Below are 17,109 nucleotides of genomic sequence, written 5' to 3'. Positions count from 1 at the left end.
ACTTTCTTTTTTCCATGATTTATAATTCAGAAATAAGACACAAGTTGCGTATGTGGTGTGTGTGTGTGTGTGTGTGTGTGTGTGTGTGTGGTGCAGGGAGGTGATGTTCGCTGGACTTTCTGCAATTCTTTGTTTTTAAAGAAATAGGCTTTTTAAGAAAACGTGAAGCCACAGGCAGGACTGTTGATTCTGAGGCCTGACACTGGCATAATCCACATCTACATACAGTTACTCTTGAACATAGATGGTGGGTGGGTGGAAGCTCTACTTGCTCTCAGTTGCTCTTAAATTACATGATAAAATAAATGACTGGAATCCTTTATACCAGGGGCAGTTATCCAGCCCGGTTTTAAAAGCCACAACATGCTGGCAGGACTTAATGTTTGCTGCCTCCACAGAACAGCCCAGGGACTCGCACCAACCCTAAGTCGCCACAAAGTTGCATACAAACGGTTCACCTCCTTGGAAAATGAGGTCCCCCCTGTGGTCTGAGGTCTCATGCTCTTATATCGAATTATTACAATCTTTTTGATGGTCCTTGAGATCTCTCTACGGTTTTTGTTTGGGGTAGTTTCCTATCCTGTAGAGACAGTATATAATAATCAGCGTTTTGTTAATACTGTTCACTTGGATCTTGGGGGAAAACTGCCTGAATACCCGCAGGTCAAGGGGAATTCCGGTTTTCCTTGCAAACTCCATCAGGGATTCATATTAAGCCACAGACCGGAGGCAACGAGTTCTGTCCCTAAATATGTTCGACGTTGCTCTTCCCTTCCGAAAGGTAAGCATCATAATTCCTCAACTCTCCAGGCACGAACCCCAGTGAGGAGCTTGCAATGGCCAGACCAGCCCACAGCGGGCGTGCGCATTAAGGGAGAGCGTTTCCTCCCGCGGCCCCCAGGCCAGCAGCCCCCCTGGTTGCGCGGAGCACGCACCATCCCTGCCACCCGAGCGTACCTGTCGCGCTCCGGCCTGGAAGGGCCGGGTGGCTTGCAAGGGCGCCGCGAGCGTGCGCGGCGCGGCAAGTCGAAGGGAGCGAAGCGGCGGGCCGTCCCGCAGGTGCGGCCCCACCTGCCGCCGGATTGGCCGCGGCGGCATCGCCCCGCGGGAGGGAGGCGGATGATGGATGGCCTGTCCGCTCGCCGGGGTCCGAGCAGCGGGGGTCCCGCGCATGGAAATGCGAGCGCGCTCCGTGCCGCCCGGCCCCGAGCGCGGAGAGCAGGATGCCTGCACAAAAGGACCGGGCTAGGAATGTGTAGATTTTGAAGCTTAGTTTCTATTATATCTCTGTGGGAGAAAGAAAAGCGCGCTATGGGAAAGCGGAGGGTGAAGAGCTCCGCGTGGATTTCGGACTGATGTTTGAAAAATCATTTCGCCATCAGAATAACCCACGAGTCTCCCCTTGCCAACTCGCCGACAGAGTGTAACTCCTGTTTGTTATTTATTTGAGTGATGCTCATCAGGGTTTGAGAACCTATATGAAATCAGACCTGAAGAGTTGCATTTCCTTATCATAGGCAATATTAAAACCACTGAAAATAGGTTTGAAAAAGGACGTGGGGAGAAGAAGTACAATACATTGTAGATGTTCTCTGCAGGAAAAGGAAATAAGAAAATGGATATTAAATGCTAATGGAAGTGCTTTTTTTTCCCCAAAAACAATAGAATAAAGTATAAGGATGTGTTTTATATATTTAGCGCATTAGAATGTGTAAATTTTTCATAATTTATCCAGCATTTACATGTCTTAAAGTAGTGAGCAATTTGAATATGTTTTATCCTCGCAAAAAGTTGACAATGCATGGTTTCAGGCAATTCAATTTAAAAGATGTCCTTTTAAAAACTTTCTAGGTTTAGAACTGGGGTTGAAGCAGACAGACTGATAACAGGAGTAAATATGTAGTGAACCAGCATGGAATGGGGCTGGAAGCTACTGTATCAAACAGGCTGTTCTTTGGCAACTGAAGGACAGCTCCATTGGCTGCAAGCTGTGCAAGTTGCAACGCTAAAGGTAAGACAGCTCATGTCAAGGAATAAGTCAGTCCTGCCTGCTTGCTGATTCATTTACCTCTGAGAGCAGAAGAGTTTAGAGAAAACAGTTGGATTTTTTTTTTCTTCATGTGAGGAAAATGTTATTTGGTCTAATTGAGCTTTAGACTACCCCACACCCCCTTCTGTCATCACCACTACCACCACTAAGGAAATGAAAGCCATGTTTAAAATAGCAATAAGTGAGACTGAAATATGTCACAAAGGTATAGTTTATCTAACTGTGGTTGAAAAGTTAGTGGGGGAGACAGCTTAGCTATGTGAATTTCTTTTTTAAATGCCATATTTTAATGAAGGTAATATAATAGTATAACAGTGAGTTTGGGGAAAAAAAGAGAAATGTTTTAAAGAAACCTAATAGTCTCATCACATTAACACCAACAGCATAGATTAAAAAAGGACACAGAAAATAAATTCATGCATGTTTCTTTCTAGAATTGTCTTTATGTATGCTTAAATACTTCTGAAAGAGTAGATTTGAATCTGTGGGTTTTTTCATACACTAGTATGTCAAAAGCACATTTTAATATTATTGGGGATAGCCATATTAACTTTATTAACAGTATAATATTTCTTTGATGTATGTATTATAATTTGCTTAACCATTTCCCTAATGTTAGATATTTCTCTCGTTTCTAAGATTTCAGCAAAGTAAATAACGCAGTAAAGAACATCTTAAGGCAAATTTCCATGGTTTAAATTATTTATTTCAAATGCAGTTTTTAAAAAATGGACTAAATGGGCCATAATTTATGAACTTTTTGAAAGTTTTTACAATAGTTTCCAAACTGCTTTGCACAATAGAGGTTTGTTGCATTCCATCCTGCCAATAGGAAAAATATTGCAATACATACTTTACAATACATTTGATGTTATTGAGAATATTATTTAAAATGTTCAGTTGTGTAATAAGTGGGAATTTTTTCTTTGATATTCATTTTCTTTGATTATTAGATCGCCCTTTTGTTCCATTTTTATTTATTGGCTTTGCTTCCTATCTTTGGAATTTTGAGTTATTTCTTTTATTTAATCTTTGAGGTAGCTCTTACATCACCAGGTGAAAAATAAAATAGAACATTTCCACAAATCACTTAATCATGGTGTTAAATTTTGAACCAAGGTGGTAACCCCTGGTTAAAATGGTTACAATAAGCAGAGCAAAAACCCCAGACAAAATTGAGCTCAAGTTGTAGTTTGAAATGATCTATTGAATTTCGGTTTCCAGCAAGCTTCTGCTTTCCTTCTATTGTGGCACATAAAATGATATTATCTGAAGTTACCCCAGAAATATAAGGTACTTTATAGCAAATCATATTCTCTCATTAGGAAACTCAGAATCGTTGATCCTTGCACTAGCTTTCTTTCAAGACTGATAATTTGTGTTGTTTTCTTAAGCTGTGATGTGGTCGTTTAAAAATGCCTTCGTGTGTTCCTTTACCTTCTGCAAGTGCACCCGTGCCCAGTAAATAAAGTAGCAGCCCATGTCCCTTTTAGCAAAAGCTATATATCTGTTCAGACTTGTAATTTGCTCCGTTTATATCCTTTGCCCTTGAACTCTGGTTATTAACGCAATGTTTCTCCAAATGATGCCATATAACTCTGCTCCGAGCGCATTCACGATGACACCACGCAAACATTCAGAGGGCCAGGACCAGCTGAGGAAGGGAAAAATAACGGCTGAATTGTGGGAGTCACACAGTGCATTACTCAAAATGGAGCGGCTGTGAAACTATGACTGTTAATATTCAAATTGCGACAAGGCCAGAGCCAGAAGTGGACTGCTAATATTCCACAGTCTGCTTGGAAAGTAATTTAGCAAAGTAGCTTTGATTAAAAAAGAAACAACCAGAACATTTCTTCCCAATAAATGAACTAAACGCCCCTCAAAGGGTCTGGGGAAGGTGCCCTAATTACACATCTTAAGAAAAATTATTTGTCGTGGGGTTGAGCAGGATTTTTGTTCAAGTGTAAAATGCAGATTGTATATGTGGTAGAACTGTAAACCAAACTCCTTTATGCACATGGTGATGAAATATACTCATTTTCATTCTAAGTAAGTTTGTGTCATATAGCATCTAATATATTTGAGTAGTGACTGGGGTTTGATGCTGTTTTCACTTTACCAGAACATTATTGCTAATTAATACTGCGTGAAATTTTGGACAGGGAATGGAACCAGTCTCCCTTTACAATATCTGTGAAGGGAATGTACTGATTAACCAAATTAATAATTTAGGTAAAATCACAGAGGTTCTGCTCAACCTACTATGGAGTGGAAATTGTTCTCCCACATTTTAGAACAGGGCATTTACAAAAAAGTCCCTTTCTTCTGAAATGAGATAGTCATATATTTGGAATAATATATCTAAGAAAGAGTTTGGCCATATTAGTCTATTTCAAAATATGGAATTTGTTTCACAACAATGCTTTTTTAAAAGTTTATTCTCTCAAAGCTCTGGATATTTTACTACAAAAGTCCACTTTTGGCATTGCATCTTAAAGCAGATTGTTCATGCAATGAGATTTAATATATACACCTCCTCCCCCCCAAATCCTAGACTATGCATAATGCAGTTCATGCAAAAATGTTGATGGCAAGGAGAAAATAATATACCATCAAATATCAAATTTCATGCTGAAACATAAGCTGCCATGAAACCTGAGCATATGTCTGCATTCTTAGTGCTACTACGACTCGTGTACCTTACGGAAGAAGTATAGAAAAGAAATACTTCGAACTACTCCAGTTGATGACACTATTGTTTTTTAACTCCACAGAACAAGATTTGAGTACATTTGCAAGTGCAGACACACACACATGAATATCGCCAGTAGAAAACATATAAGCCATAGGTTCACACGAACACCAAACATACTCTCATCTTAGAGTGTTGGCTGCTCCCATTTGGGTATCATTTCCAGAAGAAAATGAATTTTAGTTTCCAAGAAAAATGTATGAAGAATAGTTAGGAAAATATGGAGCTGTCTATTTTCTTCCTATCCTCACTTTAACCAACCGCACTTGAACTAATGGGTTTTTGGAAAGCAGTGAGATCAATCTAGAGATTTTAATTTGGGGACACTGTTTGGTTAAGAAAAATAAAGTATAGCATTATTTAGAATGTTAAAAATTTATATTGACATTGAAGGCAAACATGATTGAAAGTGGTTGTTTAAAGGCAAAAAATATATATATATATTGAATTATTTAAAAATCCTGAGGATTCCAAGATCTCATAATACTAGATTGGTAGATACCTTGTTTACATTGTTTACTTCTGAATCCCCACATGCTGAGCACCTGTTGGGTGTTCCCAACCTATTACTCTAGTCAAACGTATAAATGGATGCTGTTGAATATTCATTGTCATACATCATTTGATTGAAATGTAATGGGATTCTGAGCTCTCTAATAGTAAATGATTTTAATTAAAGTAGATCTTATATTATTGTTTTTTGTTCTTAAAAACATAGAATGTTCCTTTTTATATATTTCATTCAGATAATTATGACTCAATTGTACTAATAAAACTTAGTTTGAAGAACACTGGCTCCTATTTTCTCTTCCAGAGTGAGAGCTAACTAGTTGTTAAAATGAACACAGGAATAAAATTGTGTATGGTGTTAGATACAGATTTTCTACCCTTATACATAAACAACTGAGAAGGGAAATTATATTATTGGCAGTAAGCATGTGTTTTGTTCTTGATAGAATGAAAGCACAGTGTTCCTAAAAATTCTGAATGCCTTGAAACTTGCTGACTCTCTACACTTCAATTGTTGGGTCTGCTAGCTTGGAAGGAGAACTTATTACTTTCCTAAGTAGCATACATTTATATACAATGCTTATTTTATGTGCTATAGTTATACAACTACAATTACAAACATTTAGTTCTAAATGTTAAGAAAAAATCCATGCCTGAATCTGTCCCTCAGCCCATTTCCCTTTCCCTAAAGGCAACTACTACCAACATTTTAATTATATTCTTTCAGAATTCACTTCCTTATCTATAAGTACCATACTTGATTGCTACTTCTTAACGACTTCTTTATCCTCTTCTTCTGCTCCTTCTCCTTCTTAGTATTAGTATTATTTTAACATTATCTACTGACTTCCCACTAAACACCGTGACTAATTTGTCTTTCTTCACTATCCCTGTTCTCTACTCTACCCATGTACTTATTTCCTAAATATGATTATATTGTACTCATTATTAAATTAATGTTCATTGTTTATTATCACTGATAGTGCTATTCAGGGCTTTGCAATTTTTATATTCCCTGGTGTTAATAATTGTTTTATTTTTCCTGTTACTTAGCTTTCTAGAGTAGATATTAAACTCTGCCAATCTCTAAAGTCTCCAATCACTGTATGCATTTACTTCACGTAACTAAGTTATCTCTTGAGAAAAAATCCTCCCAGGGTTTTCTGGTATACCTCAGAAAGTTTTCTCTTGAGAAAAAATCTTCCCAGGGCTTTCTGGTATACCTCAGTGTGGACTGGCTTCCCCTGATGCTTAACACAGATTTCATTCTGGGCTCTTCCTTCCCAACCATCCTGCAGAAAACCGTTTAGCTCTCTCCTCTGTTGCATCTCCTATTTTCTGTGTTCCCTTGCTTTCTCCTCTTAGTTTTCTACCTCATAAGGAGCCTGTCGTCCAGCAGTTGATGGGGTAAAGATGGGGGACACTTTTGCAGTCTGAATGTATTCTTGTTTTATACACACAGTTTAACGGTAGCCTGGCTTGGAGTTCCATAGGTGTTTTCCCGTTTGGGTTACTACTGAGAAGTCAGAATCTATACTGTTTCTAATCCTTTTAAAGTGGTTTTCTGCCTATGTAGAAGCTTATAGGATATGATTCTCACTAAGATGTATGTTGGTGAGGGTCTGCTTTCATCCATTGTGATAGGCATTTAGGAGGCACTTACCTGAAAATTGTCCTGAATTAATTCTTTGATAATTTTTTTTCTGACTCTTAAATTGAGTTTGCATTTCTGATATCAGCTTTTTTTAATTTCTATGAATTATGATTATTTTGGGGGCTTTATTCACACTCTTTATAGCATTGTGTGCAGTTTCATATTTGCAATATCTTCTCTTATCTTTCTGAGGATGTAAATGATTGTTGAATGACATTTCTTCTACGTGCACAGTCTTCTCCTTTCAAGTAGTGTTTTTTTCTCTTTATTTGTTTTAGTCTTCAATTTTCATGTAGAAAGCTTTCCAAAGATGTCAGATAATCCCTGCCCATCTGTTCATATCTAAAAAGGGAGGATTATAAAGTTCTTGGAAGCTCTGGGTATATAGGTAGAGTATGAAATTCACTGTAGGGCTCACATGTAGCTGAGCCATTTTATTGATGAACCCTGTGTTATTTCTTTACTCTGTTTCTTCAGAGAAGATTCTAAAGATGCAAACTTGGCTGCCAGTGCTTTGCTTCCAAATGGAGTAAGATATTTGTGTTTTTCAGTATCCACCCTTCTAATGTTTTCAGTTTGCTACATGTTTTATCCTTTCCAGAGAATAATTTTTCAAATCTTCTAATGGGTGAGATTGAGGGGCAGTTGCTCCACAGTTTCAAGGAGTTCTAACTGCTCCATAAGCAACTTTCAACCTAACTTCCGCTTGTAGCTCTATCCCTTTAGCTTCCATTTTCAGAGGGTTGTGATGCTACTGGTTGGTCCCCACTGGTTTTTTGGTTTTCCCCATGGCCAGCTTTGAATTCAGTGTTCTCGGATATGCCTAATCAGTGGCCACTCATGCCTCTGTTTTTCAGCTTTAATTTGTCTTTGTTGTCTCTCTGCTCCTCCCCCCCCCCCCCCACTCCTTGGGAATTATGCCCTAAAAGAAAAATTCCCTTTAGTTTTACTTGAGCATTTTTCAGATAGCAGTGATCTCAGATGTGTCTTTAGTCACTGTCTTTACCCAGAAGCCAGTTGGAATTCTTTTAACGATTATGTATTTGTTAGGATAGCCTAGAACAATGGAAAAGAAAGACATATTCCTCAAAAAGATAAGTGATTATTTTATTGGTGATTATAATGCACTTTGCAGTTTTTGAAATTTTTTAGTTAGGAATACTAAAGTACTCTTTGTTATTGTTTTCCACTATTCCAGGAGACTAAAGTACTCTTTGTTATTGTTTTCCACTATTCCAGGAGATGCTAATTTTTGCCTACCACATGTTGTACAGTTTCCTTAAGATTATTGCAGTTGTTTAAATGCTGTTTTTGAAATAACATCATGAATTGTTTCAGCAATTGATTATTTTCAATGTTAGTGAAGAATGGCTGACTATAAAGTGAAATAGGCAGTATGTATGAGGCAGAATTGAGTTCTGCATTGTCCCACAAAGCAAAAGTTACCACACATTAAAGAAGATGAATTTCTACTATGAGATTATTGAAAGGCGAAAATTAAAATAGGAGTAATAGATTATAGAAGAGTTATAGTAAATGATATAATATTTAATGAATGCCAGCTTATTCCAAATTCTACTTACTTGTGCAAATTCTAATACACTAAGTGCTAAAGTTTATATACAGTTATCTAAATATATAATCTCCTACTCAGCATCAAAATATTGAGGGGCCTAGTCTTCTGAATATATGATTCTCTGCATTTTAATTCAGTAAACTTTCTACCTTTGCAGTGATTTATTGAAGTAACCTCAAATTCTAATTAATAAGAAAACTAATATCTAAGAATGCTTCATAATATCATTGTTTCCAAGAATTGTATGTAGTGGAGTAAAATTGAAGTGGATGTGAAATAAGATTTAAAAAAAATATTACCAACTTTAATATTATTCTCATAAGCTTCACAAGTGCAGAGCAATATATTTCAGGCCTGTGAAGGTCAATGCAAAATGACAGATTGAAATACTGTACGTGACTGGCAAAAGTCATTTTTGGGCAAGCTGTTTCCCGAGACTTAAGTTAAATTAAACCATACCTTGTATCAGACAATTTTTGTAAAACCGGATTGTGGTCTCATTTTCCAAAGAATATCATTTCTATCACAGGTTGTCAAATAGATATTACCACTGGGAGGATGAGCTTGACGGCATGTGGCAAATACTGATTAAGTGCTGGCCCTCTTCCTTGAAGAAATGATTTTTTTTTTTTTATCATGGAAACAAAATGCCAAAGGTTTTGCTCATAATTTGAAAAACTTCTTCTTGAGGTTGTAATTGAGAGGGGGAGTATAATCTAGTGGTTATGAACACAAGCTATGAGAGAGACACAGGTGGGTTCGAATTCCTTATCTGCCACTTATTAGCAAGCTACTTAACCTCTCGGTGTTAACCAGTTGCTTCATATGTGAAATGTGACTAATAACTGGGTGGTTATCAAAATTTGACAAAGCATGGAGCACAGTGGCCAACTCACCTAATCTAGGGCTCATTGTTTTTATTGATGATTTTATCATTGGTCTCATGACTCTATTATCATTATGATGTCGATGATAATAATGATTAACTTTTATACCAACTGACATTATAATTTTAGTGCCCTTGGTTTTGTGTACTAATAATGTTAAAGATGAAGATCCTGAAATGACGTATTTTTTAACCATTAAACTGGTTTTCTTTGCACAGTTCTCAAGTGTTTTGCCCAACCTAAGGCCCCAAAACTTGACCATGGGCACTTCTAAAGTGTGCAAATCTCACTACCATGATTTTTTTTTTTTCTGGATAAATCTGGTTTAGAGTTGTGTCCTTGCTTTTTGCAACTTTTGGTTAATTCTGTTTCACTTTTTTCCTTTATAGAATCTGCCATTATTGCTATAAAGGAGAAGCCACCAAGATCGTGGTGATGTGGCTCTGTCTGGCTGTCATGGCTCCTCGAGGCAGTCCCACTACTATGTCAAAATCCTTGTCATATGTCTTGTAACTCAGGGAGTCCCAGTGATGTAGATGGGTGAAATCTCATCAGTCAGCCTTGCCTATTTCAGCCACATTTCTTCAGGCTTTGCCTATGCTAATGAGGCACAAGTTAAAGGGAAATTTTGGTTATGTTTTATTATACTTATTTTCACTTTATAAGTTCTCAGAATAAAAATTTAAAAAGGGTTTCCTAGAACTACCAAGAATTATCAGTGAGATTTCTTCTTTTTAAGGCTTTCTTTTTGTGTGTCATTATGACCTCAGATTTTTATATATTGGATGCTTTTAATACAATTACTGCTCATTAAAAACAATTTATCTCACTAAGCAGAGCACATACACAACAATGCATTATACAGATGTACAGCTTAATGAATTTCTAGGCAAACACCCTTGTACAGAACTTTGCCAACTTTCCTTACTCCCTAAGAGTTAACCGTGGTTTAATTTTATTCACATAGAAAGAAAAGCTAGATAATTTGGGCCTTCATCCCTTCCAGTGGGGATATTCAAGTCTATATTCAGTAGCATGGATGTATCAGGGAGTGGAAGTGAGCAGAACTTGTAGGAACAGCCTGGGAGTCCACACAAGTGCTGGTTCACCAAACATTGGAGAGAACAAGAAGTTGGAAGAGAAGCTGAACAAGCCACAAGCCAGTGGTGAGCCACTTTCCTTCTGCTCCCAAGTTCTGGAGGAAAATATTTCAATATTCAATTATCTTCTATTATATGTTATAAAATGATCATAGTAGATGATAGATACCTTTTAAATAACTTTTCTTAGAACATTAAAATGTCAACCATCAACTACATGTCAATCACTATTTTTGTCCTTCTTGTTGGTGTTTATTTTACTGGACTATCAAATCTCCAAGTTAGAGAGACACTAACTCAATACATATTTATTACCTGCATGCTAAATGGGGGATGCCATGTTCAGAGCTGGGAAAACCAAGGAAAAAGCACTGTTCTAATTTGCTAATGCTGCCAGAATGCAAAACACCAGAAATGGATTGGCTTTTATAAAAGGGGTTTATTTGGTTACACAGTTACAGTCTTAAGGCCATAAAGTGTCCAAGGTAAGGCATCAGCAATCGGGTACCTTTACTGGAGGATGGTCAGTGGTGTCCAGAAAACCTCTGTTAGCTGGGAAGGCACGTGGCTGGCGTCTGCTCCAAAGTTCTGGTTTCAAAGTGGTTTTCTCCCAGGACGTTCCTCTCTAGGCTGCAGTTCCTCAAAAATGTCACTCTTAGTTGCTCTTGGGGTATTTGTCTTCTCTTAGCTTCCCTGGAGCAAGAGTCTGCTTTCAACGGCCATCTTCAAACTGTCTCTCATCTGCAGCTCCTATGCTTTCTTCAAACTGTCCTTCTTGGCTGTAGCTCCTCTTCAAAATTCACTCTCAGCTGCACTGAGTTCCCCCATCAGTCAGCTCATTTATATGGTTCCAGTGATTAATTTAGACCCACCCTGAATGGGCGAGCCAACACCTCCATGGAAATTATCCAATCAGAGTCATCACCCACAGCTGGGTGGGACACATCTCCAAAGAAACACTCAAAGAATTACAATCTAATCAACACTGATAATCTGCCCACACAAGATTACATCAAAGATAATGGCGTTTGGGGGACACAGTATATTCCAACTGGCACAGGCACAATCTCTGTGTTCAAAATGCTTGGAGCTGTAGGTAATTTCCATGAAGACAAGGCATTCAGTTTTGCATCTTCTCTTTAATTCTAGCACCAGGGTTGTGCCTGGTACATAGTAGATGATAAAGAAACATCTTTTGAATACATGAACAAATAAGCCTGTATCATATTTTTCTACTTCACTGATCATGATTGGGTCTCAATTAATTAACCTGATGAACTGAAGTTTCCCAAAGAAACAAGAAATACTAATGGTTAAGGAGTAACCTTTAGACACATATTTTGAGACAGAGAAGAGGGAATAGGGAGGAGGAAGGGAAGAGACAATCTCCTTACCAGCACTGGGGCCTTCAGCAAGTCATATAATATCAGCTAGGAGAACATACCATCTTGCTCTTCTCAGAATGCACCTTGAAGGGTCAAGACATTTGTGGAAGCATTTGGACAACTGTCAATGCCAATGTAATTAACTTAAAATTTTAGCAGCATGCTCTTGGATACCATCTTTAATATCCTTCCCGTCTCCCTCCTCCACACTATGTCCAACAGTAACTCCTACCACAAAAGCCTATGCAGACATTCACACAACTTTATTGAAAAATAATCATAGGGAACATGGCAGACAGATGGCATTTACTATTTTTGAACAGGTCAAATATTTTGGACCTTGCACTATATAAGGTGGACAGCCTTCTACCATGTTCTGATACTCTAAGGCTTGGAGTCAATTCAAGTTACCTGAAGGGGCTTTCTTAGCATTCAGTTTTAGGTAAGACTCTCAATACATACAAAATTGTTTTGCCTGAATTGATTAGAATTAAACTGTCTGCCGAGCTGCCTGATTAAATTAAGCAGCTGAAATTTTTTCCCACTTGTTTAAGCCCTTCCCACATTGTACAGGGCTAATCTGTGTGAAAAATAAAATATAGCAGAAGTGACAGTATGCCACTTTTTAATCTCCTTCTTTAAAAAGTTTTAATTTTAAAAAATTTTTACAAGTAAATATCCCAAATCTGCCCTCCCCCCTTTTTAGATATCTTCAAATTATTTGCTTGTAATTGATTCCCTGATTTTCATTTTGAGTGAAAGTACCCCAAGGTACTTTCTGGAAAGGTTTCCTCACAGAAGGTCTTGGGCTTTTCTTGTCTGCAGTCCCTATACCATGAATTTCCAGGCTTTAGTTCATGCCAAACTATCCTGCTTTACCTTGCCATCTTCAATCATTTCCTGTCACCTCTGACACTCCCATACAGTGCAAAGAGAAGAAACTACTTGTAGTTCCCCAAATGTGCAGTAGCATTTCATATGTCCATATCTTTGGGTCTGCTGTTCTATCTTGATGCATAAAATGTCCTTTCTTCATTCCCTGAATAAATTTCTACCAGTCACTAGAAATTTATTTTTGAAAATATTTGCAATGATTTGAGACAAAACTAATGCTATAGGATACAAAGAGTCACTACAAATCAATAAAAATTCCAATAGAAGAATGGAAATGAATATGAAGTCAATTGCAAGAAAAAAAATGAATTAAACTTATAAAACATTAGTTATCAGACAAAAGAAAATGGAGGAACTATTACCAATTGTTGCCCACCATATTGGCAATAATAGCCAAAAAAATAATAAACAAATGCTGGCAAAGATATATGGTTGATAGGAGTTGGCAAGAAGTTTTGCACTATCTATCAAATGTAAATTGAACAAGCAATCCCACTTCTAGAAATTGATGCTAAAGAACTACCAACATAGATACAAAAACATTTATGTCTGAGTATTTTCAATGCAGATTTGTTTATAACAGTGAAAAACTGGAAACAACCTAATGTTCATCAAGTGGGAATGTGCTTACATAGCACATCTTTATGTACCTGTTGCCAAAGGACTCTAGTGGCTTCTAAAAATGCCTGACATGGGAAGCCCTCCAAGACTCCTCAAGCGGAAAATAATACTAAGATAACATACATACACATATATGCAAATGACCATACATGAATAAACATATATGCAAATTTATAAAAAGGGTACTTGGAAAGATGCATGCCAAGTTGTAGAAAGTTGGTATTTCTGGGGGATGGAGAGAGGAAGGGAAGATTGGGAGTGAGGGAAAGGTCAAAGGACGGTCACATATGCATTTTTCTCATTGTTTTAGTCTTTTGCAAATAGAATATATTTGGATATTACATAATGAAAAGACAACAGAAAATTACAACAAATTATTTCAGTTCAATGTAATAAATATTATCAAAGAGTTAGGTTATTCTCTTAGTGATTTGTAGTTCTTCATATATTCTGGCTAGCAATATTTAGTTAAATATATTGCATTCTTCTAAACTGGCACTTGCTCTTCATTATGGTGTTTTCTTATCCAGAAATGTGCAATATTTATAATGTCAACACTTGACAGCTCCATTTGATGAAACATATCTTGGACTGTTTGTATAACCAAGGAGCACAAGGGCGAAATATCCTAAACGATTAGTTAGTCATCCTATTCACAATTTATTAGATGCTTTTCCATTTCCCACTGATTTGAAATGTAAATTTTATTGCAAATTAAATTCTCGCATATACCTTGGTCTGTTTCTATATTTTCTCTTCCACTGATACATTTTTCTATTATTTTGCTAGTGCCACACAGTTTTAATTATTATAAGTTTGCTGTCCGGCGCCGCCCCGCTCGACCCCTGTTCCCCGGCCGGCGAGGGGAGAAACAAGGGATGAGAGAGAGAGAGATGCAGACCACGCAAACTGACCTGGCTGGAAGTCACGACTCGAGCCACACGGCGGTTGCGAGAGCAAGTCTTTTACTGAAGCTAGATAAGCATTCTCTGTTACAGGTTTCCACGCGGGGCAGAGTGCCTCGCGGGAGAGCAGCCTCGATGTGGCCGTCAGGTACGGCTCCTAGTGGGCTGTCTCCCCGAGGTTCGCTTGGGCAAACTCTTAAGTACTCTACTCATAACCAATGATCTAGCGCCGCGCATATGCACTCAATTGGCAGATAGGAATAGTGAGTGTGCACGTCATAAGCGGAAGCAGGATATGGGCGCCATCTTGGCTCATTCGATGGGCGGGGGGACTTTGGAGCAGGTTTACAGCGCATGCGCTACGCCCGTCCCGGGAGACGGCTCTCCACATCTCCCCCTTTATTATTTATATCGACCCAGTGTCCCCAGTGATGAGTGTGCTCCCGTGAACCCAGATGGCTCACAATTTGTTCCGGTGCTTTGGGGAGTCTGGACTAGGTCTCAGCCATTTAGCGGCGGAGCCTCTAGCACCGACCAGAATGCTCACCTCATATGGAGACAGGAGAGTCCGTGAGCTGGAAACAACATGACTCTCCCTGCAGTGCTTTGCCTTGCAACTGGGGGACAAAGGCGGGGGCAGGGATAGCATTAACCAGAGTCGGAGGCGTCACTAGGCGTCCCTATGCATTGGCTAGAGTCAAGTCTGGCCACAACTATGACTCTGCCTTAGGGACCTACCTGAGACAAAAATTATGACTGCTGGCGTCGCCCGTTATACCCGGGACACAGCTGCGCGCTTAGCTACAAACCTCGCTCCCGAGTGCCCCGCCCGAGGCGGCCAGGATGGGGTATGGCCATCAGAATGGTCGCTGTTGGGGGTATCAAAGGTGGAGGACATAGCCATCATAGTGGTAACACGGTACTGCCGCGCTTGAAACAGGCGTTCTAGCAAAGATTTAACAATGACTAATCCCACCAATGGTCCCACCATCAAGAGAATCCAATTAGTCAAATTGGGCCAAGAGAACCAAGAGGTGACTTGGTCCCACAGATTTTTTACAGTCTCGCCCAGTGTGGAAAGGTCGAAACTAACAGGCTTCAATTTCCTAATGTTCTCAAGTCCCTGAAGGTCGGATTTCACTTGGTCGGAGAGATTGGTGAAGTTGGGGAGATAAGTGTCCTTGAGCCACTCGGCGACATCTTGCTGCTCCTCTGTCAAGTTCACCCTAACCGGGGTGACACAAAGCCTCCCGAATAACCATCGGGTATCACACGTCTGCTGGAGAACTCTCCAGAGTCCATCTATTTCTAGTCCAAGTTCATCTATCTCCGCTAGGAGTTTCTGAATGGCCTGGAAATTTAAGTTCAGCATCTGATTGTGGCGGCGTAGCACGTCTCGGGTAAGGTATGCCTCTTGGACGCCTAGACTTAGAGAAGGGGATATTGTTAAGTGAAACAACTTGAGAAACAGGGCCAACCCAGTCGGTTGCCTTGACGGGGAGCCAGACATAACTTGGGCGATACACTAGGATAGCGGGGCGGCGAGGCATCCGGGTCTTTGGAACGGTTGCAGACTGTAGGAGCGAACCCCGGAAGGAAAAGGCACCTTTGAGTCTCATTTTTACTCAAGATCCCTTCACAAGACTGGCGGCTCTTCCCTGTAACGTTAAGAAATTCAAGCAAGACTCCCTTACTTAACTCGCCATTACCAGTTTCACAAGTAGCATTCGCCGCAACTGTGGTGTTGACAACCTTGACAGAGAGGTTAGCAAAAGAGAGGATCAGTGTGTCATTGGTGAGGGGGAAGGACTCGTTGAAGCTTGTGGAGGAAATATTTCTGTCAGAAGGCAGGTGGTGGAGACCTAGAGACAGGGTACGAGTGAAAAACACAGGAGAGGCGGGAGACCCAGCAGAGAATGGGGCCAGGGTCGGGGGATGATGCCACAGGCCCCAAAGACCACTCTCCTGCGCTACCACAGTTCCACTAAAAAAAGAAAAAGGCAGATTAGAAGGATTGCTATAGGAGAGCAAAGAACAGAGTTACCGATCCTCTTTTTGGGCAACCGCGGGGTGGTCAGTCCTACTATTATCGTCTTGTCGGTCGTCGCCATCATCAGCAGGGTCGGAGGCTTGGTCTAATGGTTCAGGTTGTATATTCGTTGGCGTTTCTGACAGCTGTTCCTTGGCTTCTTCAGGTGATGTCACGGTTCTCACCAGTCTTTCCGGAACCCACACTGGTTGACGTCCTGGTTCCTGGGGAAAAACACAAACAGAGCCTCTGGCCCAGCTGAGCACCGGGTCAGGGCCTTTCCACTGCCCCGACAGGACATCCTTCCAACGGACTAGACCTCTATGCTGAGGACTCGGGGTGGTGTGTTGCAGGGCAGGTGTCACTCCCTGTGAATTTTCATTTAAAAAATTGTATGTAAATAAGGCTATAGACAATTGAGCCTTTGGGGACAAGCCGTGACCTATCCCCCCTTTCTGTTTCCTAAGCAGGTCTTTGAGCGACCTGTGCGCTCTCTCGATGATTCCTTGCCCTTGAGGGTTATAGGGGATGCCATGTTTCAATTGGACACCCATGTTGTCACACAGAGTACGTATATTGTCTAATCTGAGAGATACCTTCTGGGGGGAGACATGAGTAGGCGTGAGTTTCGCTCCCAGGAAAGTGGTAATGTCAGTCATTTGGATTTTCTCAGGGGCTACTTCCAGGTTAGCTTTTCTAAGGTCACAGACCAAGTGTGACAACACAGTTTCAAGGATTACAGC

General features: G+C 39.7%; 1 long non-coding RNA gene across 1 annotated transcript; it reads left to right on the top strand.

The window, feature by feature from the left end:
• The first annotated feature begins 472 nt into the window (after positions 1-472).
• On the top strand, positions 473-10,731 carry LOC119533256. Its single transcript, XR_005216615.1, has 3 exons — positions 473-781; positions 1,852-2,011; positions 9,822-10,731. It is a non-coding gene; the product is annotated as an uncharacterized LOC119533256 (long non-coding RNA).
• The last annotated feature ends 6,378 nt before the right edge of the window (positions 10,732-17,109 follow it).

This window comes from Choloepus didactylus, chromosome 4 (genome assembly GCF_015220235.1).
Source record: "Choloepus didactylus isolate mChoDid1 chromosome 4, mChoDid1.pri, whole genome shotgun sequence".
In the NCBI taxonomy this organism is placed as follows: Eukaryota; Metazoa; Chordata; class Mammalia; order Pilosa; family Megalonychidae; genus Choloepus; species Choloepus didactylus.
Note: the sequence above shows the minus strand (reverse complement) of the source record. Positions and strands in the feature narration are given on the sequence as shown.